Consider the following 16,424-nt stretch of genomic DNA (forward strand, 5'->3'; position numbering starts at 1 on the left):
TCTTAGAGAAACAAATCAACCAATCACTTACCGACCACCTCAGCAACCCCAAGCTCCTCAATAGCACGAAACCTGCATTCAGGCCCAACCACAGTACAGAAACAACACTCATCACTGTCACAGTTGATATTCACATAACACATTACAGAGGTGATATCTGTTTTTATTCTCCTGGACCTCTCTGCAGCATTTGACATGGTATACACCCAATCACCATATGGTGCTTGCATGAGATTGGCATTCAAGGATCCGCTCTTCACTGGATTCGCTCCTTCTTGGATAGAATGCAAGCTGTCAGTCCGGCACCCTACTCCCTTGGAAGCCCGCAACCTGATCTGCAGAGTGCCTCAAGGTTCATAGCTCAGCCCCACCTTCTCCAAAGCAGACATAAACCCTCTGACCAATTTAATCCACACACACAACATCAACATACTTTCTTACACTGACGACACACAAGTCAAACTCTCCCTCTCAAACAAGACCAACAACACAAGAAACAAGGTAATGGCCTGCATGACCGAAGTTGCTAACTGGATGAAAGCGAACTGTCTCATGCTCAACACCGACCAGACAGAAGTAGTGATCTTCTGAAAGAATATCTTGCCATGGAACTCAAACTGGTGGCCGACCAGACTCCCACACCTAGCACACATGCCAAGAACCTTGGAAACATCATCGTCAGCATACTGGACATGACCGCACAAGTCAATGCCGTCACTGCATCCTGCTCCCACATCCTGAAGATGCTGTGGAATATCTTCAAATGGCTCCCAAGGAAATCCAGAAAAACTGTCACTCATGCCCTAGTCTTGCAAGTTCGACAACGGGAACACCCTCCAATTTGGCATTCTCCTCTTTTTTTGAATTCTGCAAGAAGCTGAAGATCAGGCTTTTCATTTAACCAACCACCATAGGAAGAGCTAGGCACGCACTCCTGCTCAGCGCCAGGATACCCTTGCTGGTGATAGTGCTCCTTACAAATGTACACAATATAACATAACATAAATCAAACTCTGAAAGAGGAACTGACATCACAGAAGGAGTGGGATGTCCATTTTTAAGATCAGATGCACTTTGTTTTACTTTTCACCAACCAGTAATTGCAGCCTTTTACTCAGCACATTTACTGATGCACAGAACTCCCAACTGCAAGTACTAGCCTCCTCTGATGTCAGTGATGTCTGTTTTAAGGGATGACAACATGAGGGGGCAGTCTCAGTAGGTATCAAAATCATATTTTGTAAAAAAGCCACACACCTCCCACTGATGTAAATTTAAAAAACAAATGACTGATCTCCTGCCACCCACCCCCATTATTCTCTACATTTATCCTCTCCTCCCTCCCAAACTGAAAACAAATGCTTGGCCTCCTTCCACCCACCACTACCACCCTCTACATCTACCCTCCTGCCCCTGTCCAAATATAAAAAAAAGATTCTTTGGTACCCCACTACCCTCTGTGCCAGCCCTACCCTCTCTATGCCCAACCTATGCCCTTAGCTCTCACATTGCGAGCACAGAGAGGCGGCACTGCACTGACAATAGCTCTGAGACCTGCTGGTCAGTGCCGAAACGTTTTGCATGTGGGGTCTTCTGCAGGGACCAAGACTGACAGGGAAATGTGGATGTTGGTGCAGGCAGCACTCTGCCATCCTTCTCTTCCACGTTTCTCAGGTTTGTGGAGACCTGGGTGAGACCGCCAGTTGCCATTCCACCTCCTCACTTGACCCTTGATCATAGACCTAGGCAAAGTGACGGACACAAGAGTGACGTCACAACAGTGGGATACAACTTTTGTTTCCCTCTGTTAATTTATTTTTTATTTATTTAGAGTTTTCTATAGTACGAACCAGACCCAAGGTAGGGTATCAGAGCGCTTTACATAGTGAGCAAGGTAGGAATAGCACATACAGTAAAAACATGGAATACAAACACAACACATACAAAGTAACAACATAGCATAACAGAGTTCTGGGGATAAAAACAGATTAGAGATTACTGTTTCACTCAACATGTCACACATACTGAAGTATCTTACACATAAGTAGACCATGCCCACTGTAATGTGACACAAAGTCATACTTCATACATGTATGCTTGACATCCAGGACCTATGGAATGGTGTCCAAGGTGACTTTACCACCATTACACTCTTCACCGGCCATTTCCATCAGTTATAAACTATGCACGGCCTCTGTTTGTGATGCAAAGCTTCAGTTGAGCTTGTCGTGAACCCAAATTCAGCCACACGTCACTTTTCTAGCTTCTGCGTCACTTTCAAGTGCACATCCTTCCTATGCGTTTTTTTTTTACTCATTCTTGTTCGTAAATACAGTGCATCCTTGGCATTTAAAAATGATTGGGTTATTCAGGCTAATGGCTCCCAATGAAGCCATATAAAATGAGTCACATCATCGCAAGGAGAACAATTTGTGGAGAAATAGAATAAAGGTTCTAATGCCACAACACGGACAGCCTTTAACTTGGCTGCTGAACTGCTTCTGAAGGATTCTAAAGGAAATATCCTAGCTAATATAAGATACGTAGATATCAGCAAATAAAATTTCAAAATCTTCTACCATCTGGAGTAATCCTTTTCCATATCTTCAACGAACGTATTGTGAACAAGAGTGGTCCTTCTTTTTTACAACAGTAATTCATAGACTAAAGCTACCAAATGGACAACAACTATAATTATTGTGCTACATGTTTTTGTAAGAGATGACTTTCTGCAACCATGTTCACACCTACTCTCTGGCACACAGATGAACAGAATACTTTTGTTTGCCTCACAAGGGCGATACAAAATGTCAATTTCATGTTACAATATACAAACATATGCTACAGTTCATGATGAAAAATACAGTGAAAATAAATGTATACCACTTTGAATGTGTTTCAATGCAACACTCCAAGAAAACATATCCCTCCCACACAGGCACATCCAAGGGCAAGACATTCAAGACAAACACAATAAAAGATTATCAAAGGGGGGAACAGTTCTATAATGCTATGAACCTCAACTCCCTCCTTCACAATTCCACGCGCCCTTTCCCTTCTTTGATCCTGAAGCCTTTGCCTATGAGGTTTCTGGAGATTTCTCCCTATTTTTCCTAATGGTTTTGCTTTGTAGGTCTTAGCTTCTTGTCCTTGTCAGATATGAAGATTCATTACATTTCTATCGTTGTCAACTGTATTAGTATGAAACCTCAGCAACCATCTCCTCTCCCTTTCCTAGTGTTCACCCATGCTCCATGATCTGATCACAACCTTCTTTTCTGATCTGATCAATGCCCCATCCCTTTCCTGGCAGCTCCTCCAGATCTCAGATTACCACTGGCTGTAGCTCTAAATCCACTCTGAAGAGTCTTTGTTATTTCACAATGATCGTGCTCTTTAAAGTAGTTTCACAATCCCTGTGCCACCATGTCGGGCCCTGCTCCATCTACCAACAGGCAGCACTTTTAACCCGTCTGTCCTTGCCTCTGGACCCCAGTCATCCAAGGACATGGCGGCCATATTACCATCCACCCTGGGTCCATCACCAGTGTTTGAGAAGCACAATGAAGGAAATGTGTAACACACATGCTACAAGCAATGCGACTGGCTGGAGATTACAAAGTCAGTCTCTGGAAACAGGGGAGGGTTTCAGTCCACAGACTAAAAAAACTAGCACTCTTCAAGGGACAGGCATATCTACTCTTTACTCGTCCCTGCGCTCCAGAGACTGTTTTCCTTGAGCCCTTGTCTAACAAGGCTTGGACATGCCATGTTGCAATTCCCAACCTTCCTTCCAGGAAGACTTTAAGCTGCCGCAGAGTCGCCTCCCCGAAGTGTTTCTGGTCCTGACTGGGATAGTACATTGTTGCCGGTATTACGGACAGGTTTTGGCCCTGGCAATTCCTAGTGTCCGTGGGCCTGGAATTATTTGGTCTGCAAACTCGGACTCTGATATTCTGGGCTTAGAGATTTGGGACCTCAGCTTCAAGCATCAGGGACAGGGGCTGATGGCTCAAGCACAGCCATTGCATTGTCTGTACCCCCTATCCCGTTGCAGGAAGGGGGCCATGGCCAATGCTCCCACCTGACAGGTGCAAACTTGTCCCGACCTCCAGGCCCTCCACCAAGGTGCCCCAAATCCCACCAGCTCTCCCACTAACATAGCATAGCATAGCAGGTGGAAAATATCTGCAGTTTCCTGCCCTGAATTGGGGAACACTAAAAAGGACAAGGTATCTCCGGGTCCGTGTGCTTACTCCCTACCATAGGGAGAAAACTTGTAAACTCGAAGTTGCGGTCTTTGGGTGCAGGGATACCAGTTGAAATTGGGGATTCCAGCCTGCCAGTATCCGCCACAGTAAAAAGTGGCAAAGTCATAATCAGGGCCTTAGCATCTATCTCAGTAGGATGAAAATGCAAACAAGCTTCGAACAGTATCGCCCATAAAAGAACTGGCAGAACTAAAATGGCGGAATTGAAAAGTTAGGCACGGACCCTCTTAGTCATTTTACGTGATAAATCCAGAGGAAGTTCCATAAATAGAAGGAAAGTTTAACTTGGTTATCTTGTTCATATTCAATTCAGGTTTGAGCTTCAGGAAAAAGAACGAAGCAATAGCCGAAGGTGGTGGGAGCTGAGAAGAAACTGAGCTTCTATTCAATGCAATGTTTTCTACTTTATCTCCACGGCTACTATATGGTTGCTCTCTCTCTTGTGCTTCCCTATCCATATCCCCCATTCATGTGTCAAATATCGACAAGCTATTTATATATATGTAATTCACTACAGGGGCGTTATAATTAGGTTCAGATTTTACACACACAAAATCAGAGAAATTCAGCAGTTATAGTTATCTCAAGTAACTATAACTCATGCCCCAAGGTAACTGTAGGAAGTGGGAGACAACCAAATCCAGGAAAAGAGACAACTCAAAGAAACGTCTTCTCTATGAAATCTTGAGCCATACCGCCCAGTGGTCCGTGTCTCTCTGAAACATCGATGGGAAGTTCGAGAGTTGTTTGACGTAACAGTGGCAAAGCAATTTGGACTTTCTCAACGGGAATACGCCGAACCGCCACATGCCGCTGTAATAAGAACTAAGCCAGTTTTATTTCTGGGATGTGACTTCACATCGATAGCAACATCTACTTACTTGTTGTTATCCTTGTTTGCGGTGGCAGAAAGCGGCGGGACGATGGATTAGGCAATGGGCACACTGTTTTTTCACCATGGTTCCAGGTGGATGGAGTGAAGCTGCAGACCCCGCCCACTTGGGTCTGTACTTACGGGATTGTGCCTGCAGCGGGAACTCAGAGCAACAAGTTCTGAAAAAACCTCCTCTCTACGCTGGACAGAGTGCCTCTACCAATCGTTAGTGAGGCACGCTGCATTAACCAGTGGACATTGAGCATAAGATCTAAGAAGGCATCTGATGAAAGCACACAATGCTGAAACGTGTCATGCCGCTCGCCGCCGCGGAATTTAAATAAAAGGTGCCACGTGTGTCAAAATCCGAGGTGGCTCTGTTCTTTTCTTTGAAAAGAATTTGCTGGAAGATGTGATTGTGCGGCCACGAGCACCCAGGAGCCCCCGACCCTCAAGTGTTCGGCGTAACAGTGGCAAAGCAAGTTGGACTTTCTCAGCGTTTGAGCATACGCCGAACCGCCACATGCCGCTGTAATAAGAACGAAGCCAGTTTAATTTCTGGGATGTGACTTCACATCGATAGCAACATCTACTTACTTGTTGTTATCCTTGTTTGCGGTGGCAGAAAGCGGCGGGACGATGGATTAGGCAATGGGCACCCTGTTTTTTCACCATTGTTTCAGGTGGATGGAGTGAAGCTGCATACCCTGCCCACTTGGATCTGTACTTACGGGATTGTGCCTGCAGCGGGAACTCGGAGTAACGAGTTCCGAAAAAACCTCCTCTCTATGCTGGACAGAGTGCCTCCACCAATCGTTTGTGAGGCGCGCTGCATAAACCAGTGGACATTGAGCATAAGATCGAAGAAGGCATCTGATGAAAGCACACAATGCTGAAACGCGTCATGCCGCTCATCGCTGCTGAACTGAAATAAAAGGTGCCACGTGTGTCAAAATCTGAGGTGGCTCTGTTCTTTTCTTTAAAAGAAGAATTTGGTGGAAGAATATACACACTCCCCACTTACATTTGAATAACCACACAACCCCCACCCCACGAGTGCAGCTCGTTACCTCCAAAGTGTCACATATGAAATATACATGAGTGACAAAACATTGCTCATGCCTACTGCCTGAGGTGACAGATGCATCCAGAATAGCAGCAGAGTTCCAGGCATTTTACGCAGAGCTGTACGTGAGTGAACCCACAATGGTAACGGACCACTTTACATATGCCAGGACGGAGGTGGTCGCACCTCTCCCACCTGCAGAAACAGAGGCATTTGACCAGCCTACTCGAATAGAGGAGGTAATATTAGCGGTTGCTCGACTGAAGCCAATGAAATCAGTGGGACATTCTATAAGACGCTCTGCTGGGAGCTGGTTCCGTTTCCGAATTGCCTCTTTAATTCTTTTGCCGATACAGGCAAATAAATGAAGTTGATACTTCCAACTCGTATCTTTCCATCTCCCTTCCAAATGTGGATGCTAAATTGTTTGTGGGTGTCCTAGCCCAAAGTCTTAACCCTTTAAAATCTGGTCTTGTAGACCCAGATCAGGTGGGGTTGATCCCCTCCTGCCAATGTGGGGACAATACCAAGCGCATTTGCCATCTTATTGACAAGGTGCATCTCTCACGGAACAGGCTTTGCTGATGCTGTTGATGCTTAAAAGGCATTTGACTGAGTGCACTGGCCTTATCTATTTGCAACTCTTCAATGCTTTGGAGTAAGTAGACGTTTGAGAAGTGGATTCAAAGCATTTATAGCACCCCAAGCACTGTGGTATGGATCAATGGGGCGTTCCCATTAGTTTGCCATCGAGCGAGGCACGCAGCAGGTTTGCCGTCTCTCTCTGCTTCTCTTTGCCTAGTACATGGAGCCATTTGCGCACAGGTTGAGGGACAACCCGAAAGCGACAGCCTTCAGTTTGGGGACAATCATCATCTGATCAGTCTCTATGTGGATGACATCATCATCTCTATCACCCTTTCCTCGCTCCCAGCCATTGTCTTGGTGCTGATGGTGCTGCATCAGGCTTCAGGGTCATCTCGCAGAAGTCGCAGATTTTAAATCTACCCTGGCACGGGAACAAAAGTTGCGTTCCCAGTTTGACTTCCAGTGAGTTGAAGCAGACCTCCCCTATATAGGTCTTGGTCTTGCGCGGAGTACCACGAACAATGCACCGGCTAACTACACCAGACTCTTGACTCTAATTCGCAGGGATTTAGTGCAATGGCAATGACTGCCCCTCTTGTGGTTGGGCAGAATAGCTGCATTGAAGATGAATGTCCTTCCCTGGGCCCTCCCGTTGCGATTTCCAATCTCTAAAGAGAGATTGACCATTTTATATGGGGGAAAACAATGACCAGATTGCAAAAGCAGATGCTGCAACAAGCAAAACAAGAAGGGAGTCTTGCTGTATCTAATGTCCTGCATTACTACCAAGCTGTGCAGCTGCGATATCTGGTGGAGTGGAACCGCCCTGTGACAGAGAAGCACTGGGTCTTCATGGACCAAACAGTGGTGAGTGCACACATCTGGCGCGAGGTTTGGTTACCCTGGGCCCATAGATCATGTGGTCTATACTCATCCCCGATGACCAGTCCAACGCTAAAAGTATGGGACAGGGTTGCGGAGGCGGGTGGGCTCTCGTCCTTCCCCTCTCCTATGACGCCTTTGTTTGCAAACACAGAGTTCCACCCAGGTATGACTGTTGGCATTGCGAAGCACTGGATGGTGGGCGGATGCAAGCGTATTGGTTGCCTTTTTGATCACAAAAGCCCCATCCCTTTTGATCAACTCAAGACCCACTATTCTTACTAGAGAAGGACCATGTGACTCATACATAGCTGACACATTGTTTTTTTCAGTCCTGATACTCAGCCTAAGGCCAGCAAACCCATGACCCCCTTTGATAAATGGCTATTTCTTAAAGCAGACGATAAGAAGCTAATTTCTGAAATCTATCGCCACCTGATAGCACCCTGCAGATGGATGGCACCCTGTGACCACAGGTCCCCAGGCCAGACCCGCTGGGAGTTAGAACCTGGTCGAGCCCTTTCGGACAAAGAATGGGAAGACATATTTTATAGAGTGCACCACATGGCATACAATACAGGGCACACTGAACCAGCATACAAAATTAGCTCATAGTGGTACTACACTCCTGCACGGATCCAAAAATGGAATACACAGCGTGATGGCCAATGCTGGCGGGGCTGTGGCAACCCAGGGATGCTGCTGCATATTTTGTGGCACTGTTCAAAGCTTTCTAGATTCTGGGAGCTAGAACTGGAAGACATTGATAGAGCCTTTAACAGTGAAATCCTGCAGTTATCCGCTTATACCATCATGGGGCTCCCTAACGCACTCACATATCCTCTTCCGTCCACTAGGGGACATAAGATCGCACTGGCCCTAAACGCTACACATAGGCTTCTTCTGGCCAATTGAGGCACAGACAACAGGAAATGGCTTCACCAGCTGTGGTCTCTGCTGGGGATGGAGAGGTTGTTGATGACTACTGGCACTGACCCTTCATCATACACAAAAATCTCATCTCCCTTCATTGGCATCTTGTCTAAAGAGTTTAGGGAATTGACATGCCCTTCTTATCTGCGGACACTTTACGTTGCTGCCCACTGCGCAGGAAGAGTTGTGGCGGTGTGGGATGGATGGCACTTGACGGACACCAATTGAGCCAGGGCGTGGATGTTTGCTCATTCTGGGCTACTTTTACCTTTTTTTGTGCTACCTTTACTCTTTGGCATGTACACAAAAGTGTAGCATGTGCAAGCACCACGCGGAGATTGCTTGGAGATAGCATCACGGGGAACGTCGTTTACGACGCAACTTTTAGCACGCAGTGCTATTACAACGCAGTTTTTAAATCGCATTCTATTACAACGCATGACTCTGGGGGGCGCTCAAGGATAGGGAATACTTTTAATTTACTTTCCAACACCTTCCCTAGTGTCAACGGGGACTGGTGTTGGAATAGTAAATTAAAATATTCACTATCCAACACCCCTTTCTGTTATGCGTTGTAAAAGAATGCGTTATAAAAACCGCGTTGTTACAGCATGCGTGCTAAAAGCATGCGTTGTAACAACATACATCCAGCATCACACACGTTGTTCATTGCACATGCTAACGAGGCCCCAGTGTCTCTTATTCACTTGCCCTCTGTCCGTGACCGGCCCATTGTGAGTTGTAGGTGAAAGCTGTGTATTACCTTGGTTACATTGCGATAACATAGCTGTATAGATTTGGTATTGTTCACCCACAAGCAGTTACATTTCATGCCTGGCCCGGTTCAGGTTGTAGGCGGCTTGCTGTGTAATTGTTTCTTTATTTGGATTGCCAATAAAAAAGAGATTTGATCCTGAACTGTCTCTCAAAGGTTGCAATAGTGAAAAGCCAACTTATTCTAGGAAGTGGTAAATAGAGTGTATAGTAACGGCACTCACTAAGCTCAAACTCCAGTTAAGAGATGTCTTTTTAACCCTTTGTGTGCGTCGGACGGCCGCCTACCGTCCGATGTCAGGGTGGTCGTGTGCGGAGGACGGCAGGGAGCCGTCCAAACCATGTCCACTCATAAATCACCCACAACGCGACGGAATTCGTGCCGCGGTGAACGGGTTAATGACTGATTTACAGGAGGGTCATTTAGAAATAAAAGCAACCAAAAATGAACTGCATGACTGCTAGCCACCCGCTACGCAACAAACATTGTCTGATATCCCAGCACATTCTAAGTGTCAACGCCTTCTCACTGTGACTGCAGACTACCAAAGTGTTGTGTGACGTGATAATGGAAAGTTGGACATTGTATGCAGAGGATTAGCCGTGTTGTGTGGCCCACTCTGGAGCACCTTTTTTGTTTGCCTATTTCAATGAACTGTTCTTGGAGCCCTGCCTCCGCTCATTGCTGCGTGGTCCTGGGCAGGAACGTTTTAAAGATGTAGGCGGGTCTGGACCAAACATAATTTTGGACCCCCTGCTCAGATTTTTGTTTTTTCCTGTTTTAACTCATCATGCCACAGGAGCTTAAAAACATGGTGCCCGATTCACAGAACTACCGTAAGACAAAATCCTAAACTTACGATTTTTGGTATTCACAGAAGGCATTTAGTATTCCTAGAAGGCATTTAGTAGTCTTAAATCCTAATTTAAGACTACTAAATGCCTTCTGTGAATACCAAAAGTAGTACATTTAGGATTTTGTCTTAAGTTAGTTCTGTGAGTCGGGCCCATGATATTTTTATCACATTTTAGCACAATCAATAAACTGTTATTATCATACCAACTCCCCTCCCCCTCCCTCCCCATCGGCAACATATAGGGCCCGATTCACAGAATGAACTTAAGACTCAATCCTAAACTTACTACTATTTTGGTATTCACAGAATGCACTTACTAATTTTGGCATTCACAGAACGAACTTACTACTTTTGGCATTCACAGAAGTTAAGATTTTGTTAAGACAGACTTAAGACAGACTTACGACAAAATCCTAACTTAAGTCTGTCTTAAGTCTGTCTTAAGTTTGTCTTAAGACAAACTTAAGACAAAATCCTAACTTCTGTGAATACCAAAAGTAGTAAGTTCATTCTGTGAATGCCAAAATAGTAGTAAGTTTAGGATTGAGTCTTAAGTTCATTCTTTGAATCGGGCCCATTGAGTTTCTGTTCTCCCCAGATATGGCCTGAATAGCACCCAAACCCCCAGTAGGTTTACAGAATCCTGTTGAGGGAGTCTTCTGGGTCTGCAAGGTACAGGAGGACATTATCTGCATAAAGCAACACCACATGCTTCCAATTGGGGTCCCACCGCAATCACAGGCCACCAGCTCTGCTGCTATTTTAAGAGGAGAGGGGACAAGGGATATCCCTGTTGAGTCTTTCTTCCAAAGAAGGAGCCCTGCTGACACCACCCTATTAACCTGCACCCGGGCTGTACAGTTTGTGTAGAGCAATTGTAGCCAGGCCCGGAAGGAGGGGCTGATGTTCATCAGTTCCAATACTGCCTGTAGATCAGGGCATTCCACTGAGTCAAATGCCTTCTCTGTGTTCAGGGCCAATGGTGCTGCAGGTTCTCCCAGTCCCTCATCCCTCGCCGAACAGAGGCCGAAGATCGTGCCAGGTTGACCTACAGGTTCTGCGCCACTACCTGATTGATGCCCTACATCAAGCAGTTCACCAATACTTTCACCAGTAATTTCACTTCCATGTTTAGGGGCGAAATTGGGCCATAGGGGGAACATTGGGTGGGAGGGTGCCCTTTCCTGTGGATAAGAACCACTGTTGCCTGCCGCAGATCCGCCGGCAGTTTGAAATTAGCAAAGCATAGCCCATAGCTGCTTTACTACCTGGCTCCTAACACATTTAAAACAATTCAGGGGGGAAGCCATTTGGTCTGGGGGCTTTCACATTGTTAATCTGAGACAAAGCCCGTTAATATCCTCCTTCCAGGTTCCTTCCTACAGAAGCTTCACCGCCTTCTCTCCAAGTATTGGTAGGGGGAAGTCAGCCAGAAATTCCCCAAGTCATTTATGACCGAGGTATCTAGACGGAGGAGCATTGAGATCCCTTGGGTAATCAGCAAATGCTTGTGCTATTTCAACCACGATTCCCCCTCTTGTCCAGCAGGTGTAGTCACCTTGTGTACCCACCTCTGCCCTGCCTCCCGCCTTGCGAGCGATCCAGCAACTTCCCTGCCTTATTCCCCATCTCATATAATTTATGCTGTTAATCTCAAAATATTACCTTGGCTCTTTGTGCATGAGACAGCAATATTGCTCCCTGTGAGGGTCTTGACCTCTGTTTGAAGCTTACGTACTGGGCCGTATTGTCTTTGAGCACAGGCGTGGTGTGGGGCAGTCCTTTCTCTGTGTCAGACCCTTTCCCAGCCAGTTTCTTATGACTGGCGCGAAGTAGCCTCAGGTCTAAAGTCACTGTTTTGATCTTGTATTCACGAGCCACTTTGATGTCCTTGATCGCCGCCAGAATGCGTTGCATGTGTGCTTCCAGGGCCCCAAGTCTGCAAGGTGTGGCCTGGAAATCGCCTGCGGCCCCATATTGGTTTGTTTAGTTTTCACCATGCCTCTAGTCGCTTTAGGGGTTATCAGTGGCGGTTTTACCATGGGGGCGTTTGGGCGCCGCCCCCCCCTGTTTTCTCGCCGTGCGAGAAGAAGGCAGAAACAAATGGTAGTTATTTATTTATAACTACCATTTGTTTCTGCCTGCCCTTCTCGCACGGCGAGAAAACAGTCAGCAACAAACTTCCTGTTCACTCGAGCCTCAGGGCAGGGGGGAGTGGCTTGGGGGAGTGGCTTGCCCACTGTTGTGAATACGGACTGTTTGGACAGCCTGAGAGGCTGTCCAAACAGACAGTATTAGCAACAGTGGGCAAGCCGCTCCCCCAAGCCTCCTCCCACTCTCCGTTCTGCAGCATGCAGACCAAGAGGAATGACGTATTTAGGGCAGCCGGCCGAACCAATCAGCGCCGGCTGCCATGGAGGGGAGGGAGGCTGCCTGCAGCCTTCAGTGACGAGGCATTTAAAAAAAAATCCAGGATGGCGCGCGGGAGTCTGCAGCCTCGGCCCTCGGGACAGGACTCGAGCCAGAGCGGGAAGCCAAGCCAAGGTAAGTTTTTTTACTTTTATTTTTATTATTATAATTTATGAGGCAAGGGATTATCGCTCTGGCCCTCACTCATAGGCAATAGCGTGTTATCGCCTTACAGAGACGTCTGTTCTGGCTGCGAGTCAGACTTGAAAAGCTGCTACATTCGTAGCCGGCCTCGCGGGACTGGACTCAAACTGCTGACCCAACCAGTAATGTGTTATGCTTAAGGAATGGCCGATCCACACTTATCCCATGAGCCAGTGTGTGCCAGTCAAGAATCACCTTCCATCGATCTCTAACAGGTCTTGGAGGGCACGGAGAGAAGATGGCAGAGTGTTTTTGTGGCAAACTGGTAAAAACACTTAGAGGCATTGTTCGTTCTATTAGAAATGTTCTTTTATTTACTATAAGCCTGAACCAACATATCTTAAAACAGACCTAGGAGAATGAAGCACAATTTAGCCTCGCAGACTGCGAGGCTAAAGACGAAGGATGCCCGAGGCTGAGGCCTCATTTCACTCAAGGCACCTGCTTTGAAGAGGCCGCTTTACGAGCCTGGGTGCTGTCTGTGTGGGAGTCTCCAAGCCTCGCATGACAAACATGCATTCTTACCTGTTTTAGTCTCTCCCACCACAGCTGCGATGCAGTTTACAGGCTAGTTGAACAGCTCTCGTCTAATTTCACTGCCAGCACTCTTAAGCCTGACAGGCTGTCCTTCAGTTCTAGGTCTGCTTTTAAACTTGAAGCTTCCCAGCTTTTCACTCACTTTTGAAGCTGGGAGACTGTTGGCCCTGACCTTGTCATACTCCATTTTATTTGTAGAGGGGCTCATTTTACGCCCTACCACTTTCAAAAGTCACCAGCCGCCACTGGGGGTTATTCCGTCCGCTGGGCCACCCTGCCACACCACTCCCGAAGAACAGTCCGTCTCACCCGCAGCGCCATTACTTAATGCATTGTTAATTTACATATATATACTTCCTTTATGCTTCTATATACTTTTGGAGCTATATATTTATTACTTTCTTCTAATTAAGCATCTCCAATCCACTACCCTAGTTCTCACCCTATACCTCTCTCAATATATCCTATACCTTAACTCTGACTCATCTCAAACCTCTTTCTGCTACTCTTTCCAATGTACTACCCTATTTCTCACCCTATACATATATCAATATATCCCTTACCTCAGCTCTCTCATTCATTACAAACCCCATACCACTGCTATAATCCCCAAAATAACCCTTTCTAGAGTCTTCCCTACTCTTTTACTAATCCGATCCCCAAAACAAGCCTTTCTAAAACCTTTCCATAACTCTTTCACCTCCACATTCCTTTTACTCATTCCAAACCTCCTCCTCCTACTGCTGTGCCCACCCAAAAAAAGTCTAAATCCTAACCTATCCCTCCACTATCCTTTTCAATCCAAATAACAGACTTATATGTCCACCTCTCGAATTAATTTTATATTTCACTATACACCATTAATCCTTTATTGGTTCCGGAGTAGCGTGCTACCTGCCAAAAAAGAGCATCAACACCTCATCAGGGGTACCAAGCGCTATATAAATGCAAACTGTTTACCCTCTTCTATCCCTCTGTTATCCTTCTGAATCCAAATAACTCAACATGTCCACCACTCAAATTACTTTCATATTTCACTCTACTAATTCACCACTAATCATTTGTGGGTTCCTGAGTAGCGTGCTCGTCAGGGGTAGTGAGTGCTATATAAATGCACTTACAATACGATACTATCTGGGACTGGCCTGGGCCTATGTGCACACGCTAGATTAGCATAACACGAGCGCCAAACTAAAAGTTACCATCCCAGTTTGGCATGTAGTCATGGACTCACGCTGGTCCGTGTACCAAGCAGGGGACATTCCTGTCCCAACAGTGCTGAACAACAAGTCTGATCTTGAACATGGGACCTGCAGTGAGAACTCTATGGACACATTTTTCTAAAAATGTTCACGTCCACACTCTGCATTCACTAGCCCTTGCCATAAACAAGCCATGAATAATGCAAAGGCTTCTCATCCAGGATTGAGAGGTCAGCTGTGGGAGCATGCGTTACCATTCTCACCTGATGGAACACACTCCGGATCATAGCTCATGGGACTCTGTGGAGCAGACACGTCTTTTTATCTTGTTCATGCATTCTATTTCATGTACCCATCAGCACCTCACACTCGAATCCCCAGTCGGTAAAAGCAGGCAGTGTCAATATGCAGGACTCCATATGAAAGGGCGGGGATACAGAAGGAAAGCTGATGAAAATGTTGCAGTATTGTGATGGATGAGACCTCATTGTAAATCTATCAATAATGTCTGCATCTCTTTGCTAGGATTGAGCATGATGCAATCTTTATCACATGTTCATGCTTTTGTCCATGTCCTTTGCAGGCATTGCTTGTTTCCTGCCTCCCACTGAATCAAAAGAGATGTTCAGAGTTTCTTCTTCTCTGACAAAACATTACAAGACATTTGCTTGCTGCTAAATGCTTCAGATCTCTGACTTGTGTCTGAGTGAGGAAACGGGATGACCCTTTGACAGCAGAAGAGCTTGTGACTGAAGCAAACATCTCTGCAGCATTGAGGAACTCTCTTAACCGGATGCCATTGAAACTTCAATGTATGCTTGTTTCTTCAGAGACACAGGACTCAGGAATGTCAATTCGATTAAATATCATGGGCAGAGTAAGTAACATCACTCACTGTTTGACTTACAGAATAATCTGAGTACTGAAAAGGTAAGAAAGGTCGAAATGTCCATCCAAAATTATGGAATACAAATCCACTTTAATCCATGTACCGGCCGACAGGTGTAATCCAATGAAGATTCCAAACACAGATGCCACAAAAGAAAATTCAGCAGTATACGAGAACAATTCAGCCAACACGCGTTTCGTCAACAGGTGAGTAATACCTCAAGTTCATCAAGGTTGATAAGTAAGGAATATCCGTTCAGAAACAAGAGTAATTATCCAAGATTACCACTTCAATAACGCCTTATTTATATATCACAAGATAAGTGTCTTGCAATATACAGCAAATAGAAACGGAGAGTATTCTCGATCCCACACGTGTTGCGGCGTTACTCTAAACAGACTGTTTGACACCCAGTGAGATAAAAGGGTTGTCCCCAAAGACCTACCTCACCCCCGGAGCAGGTGCCTATTTCCTACTGAAAAACTAGGGTAAGTGCAACAAGTGGTAACCTGTAGAAAATAACCATGGTTAATATGGCCCAGTTTACTTTCTGATTGAGACCTTCATTCCCAGTGAGACCAGTGGAGGCAAGGGCAATGCCAGGAGGATTAAAATCACAAAACCACTGGGTATGGGCTCCCAAGCAGCAAGGCCAAGCCACAGCCTAATGTATCAAAGAACAAAGAACGCCAATGCTGCCGTTTTGACAAAATTCACACTACCTTGAAATCTCACAATCGATTTAAACACAAAGTGAGGGGATCAATGTCTCATGAATAAATCTTCAATTTTATTAGTTTTATTTTTTCATTGAGAAGTTTTTTTCATCTCTGATTATTAATTCTTTTTCCAGTTGAAAGACACTTATAACATACGAAAATTGGAACATATTTTATACATTTAAAACACTCCCCACCCTCTATCACATTGTGAATCAC

At 45.7% G+C, this 16,424-nt stretch overlaps 1 protein-coding gene across 5 annotated transcripts in view; it reads right to left on the reverse strand.

Annotated features, from left to right (window-relative positions):
* STXBP5L (syntaxin binding protein 5L) overlaps nucleotides 1–16,424 on the reverse strand; it is a 1,891,501-nt gene that overhangs the window by 833,576 nt on the left and 1,041,501 nt on the right. The window lies entirely within an intron of this gene.

The sequence above is a fragment of the Lissotriton vulgaris genome, chromosome 8 (assembly GCF_964263255.1).
Source record: "Lissotriton vulgaris chromosome 8, aLisVul1.2, whole genome shotgun sequence".
Lineage (NCBI taxonomy): Eukaryota > Metazoa > Chordata > Amphibia > Caudata > Salamandridae > Lissotriton > Lissotriton vulgaris.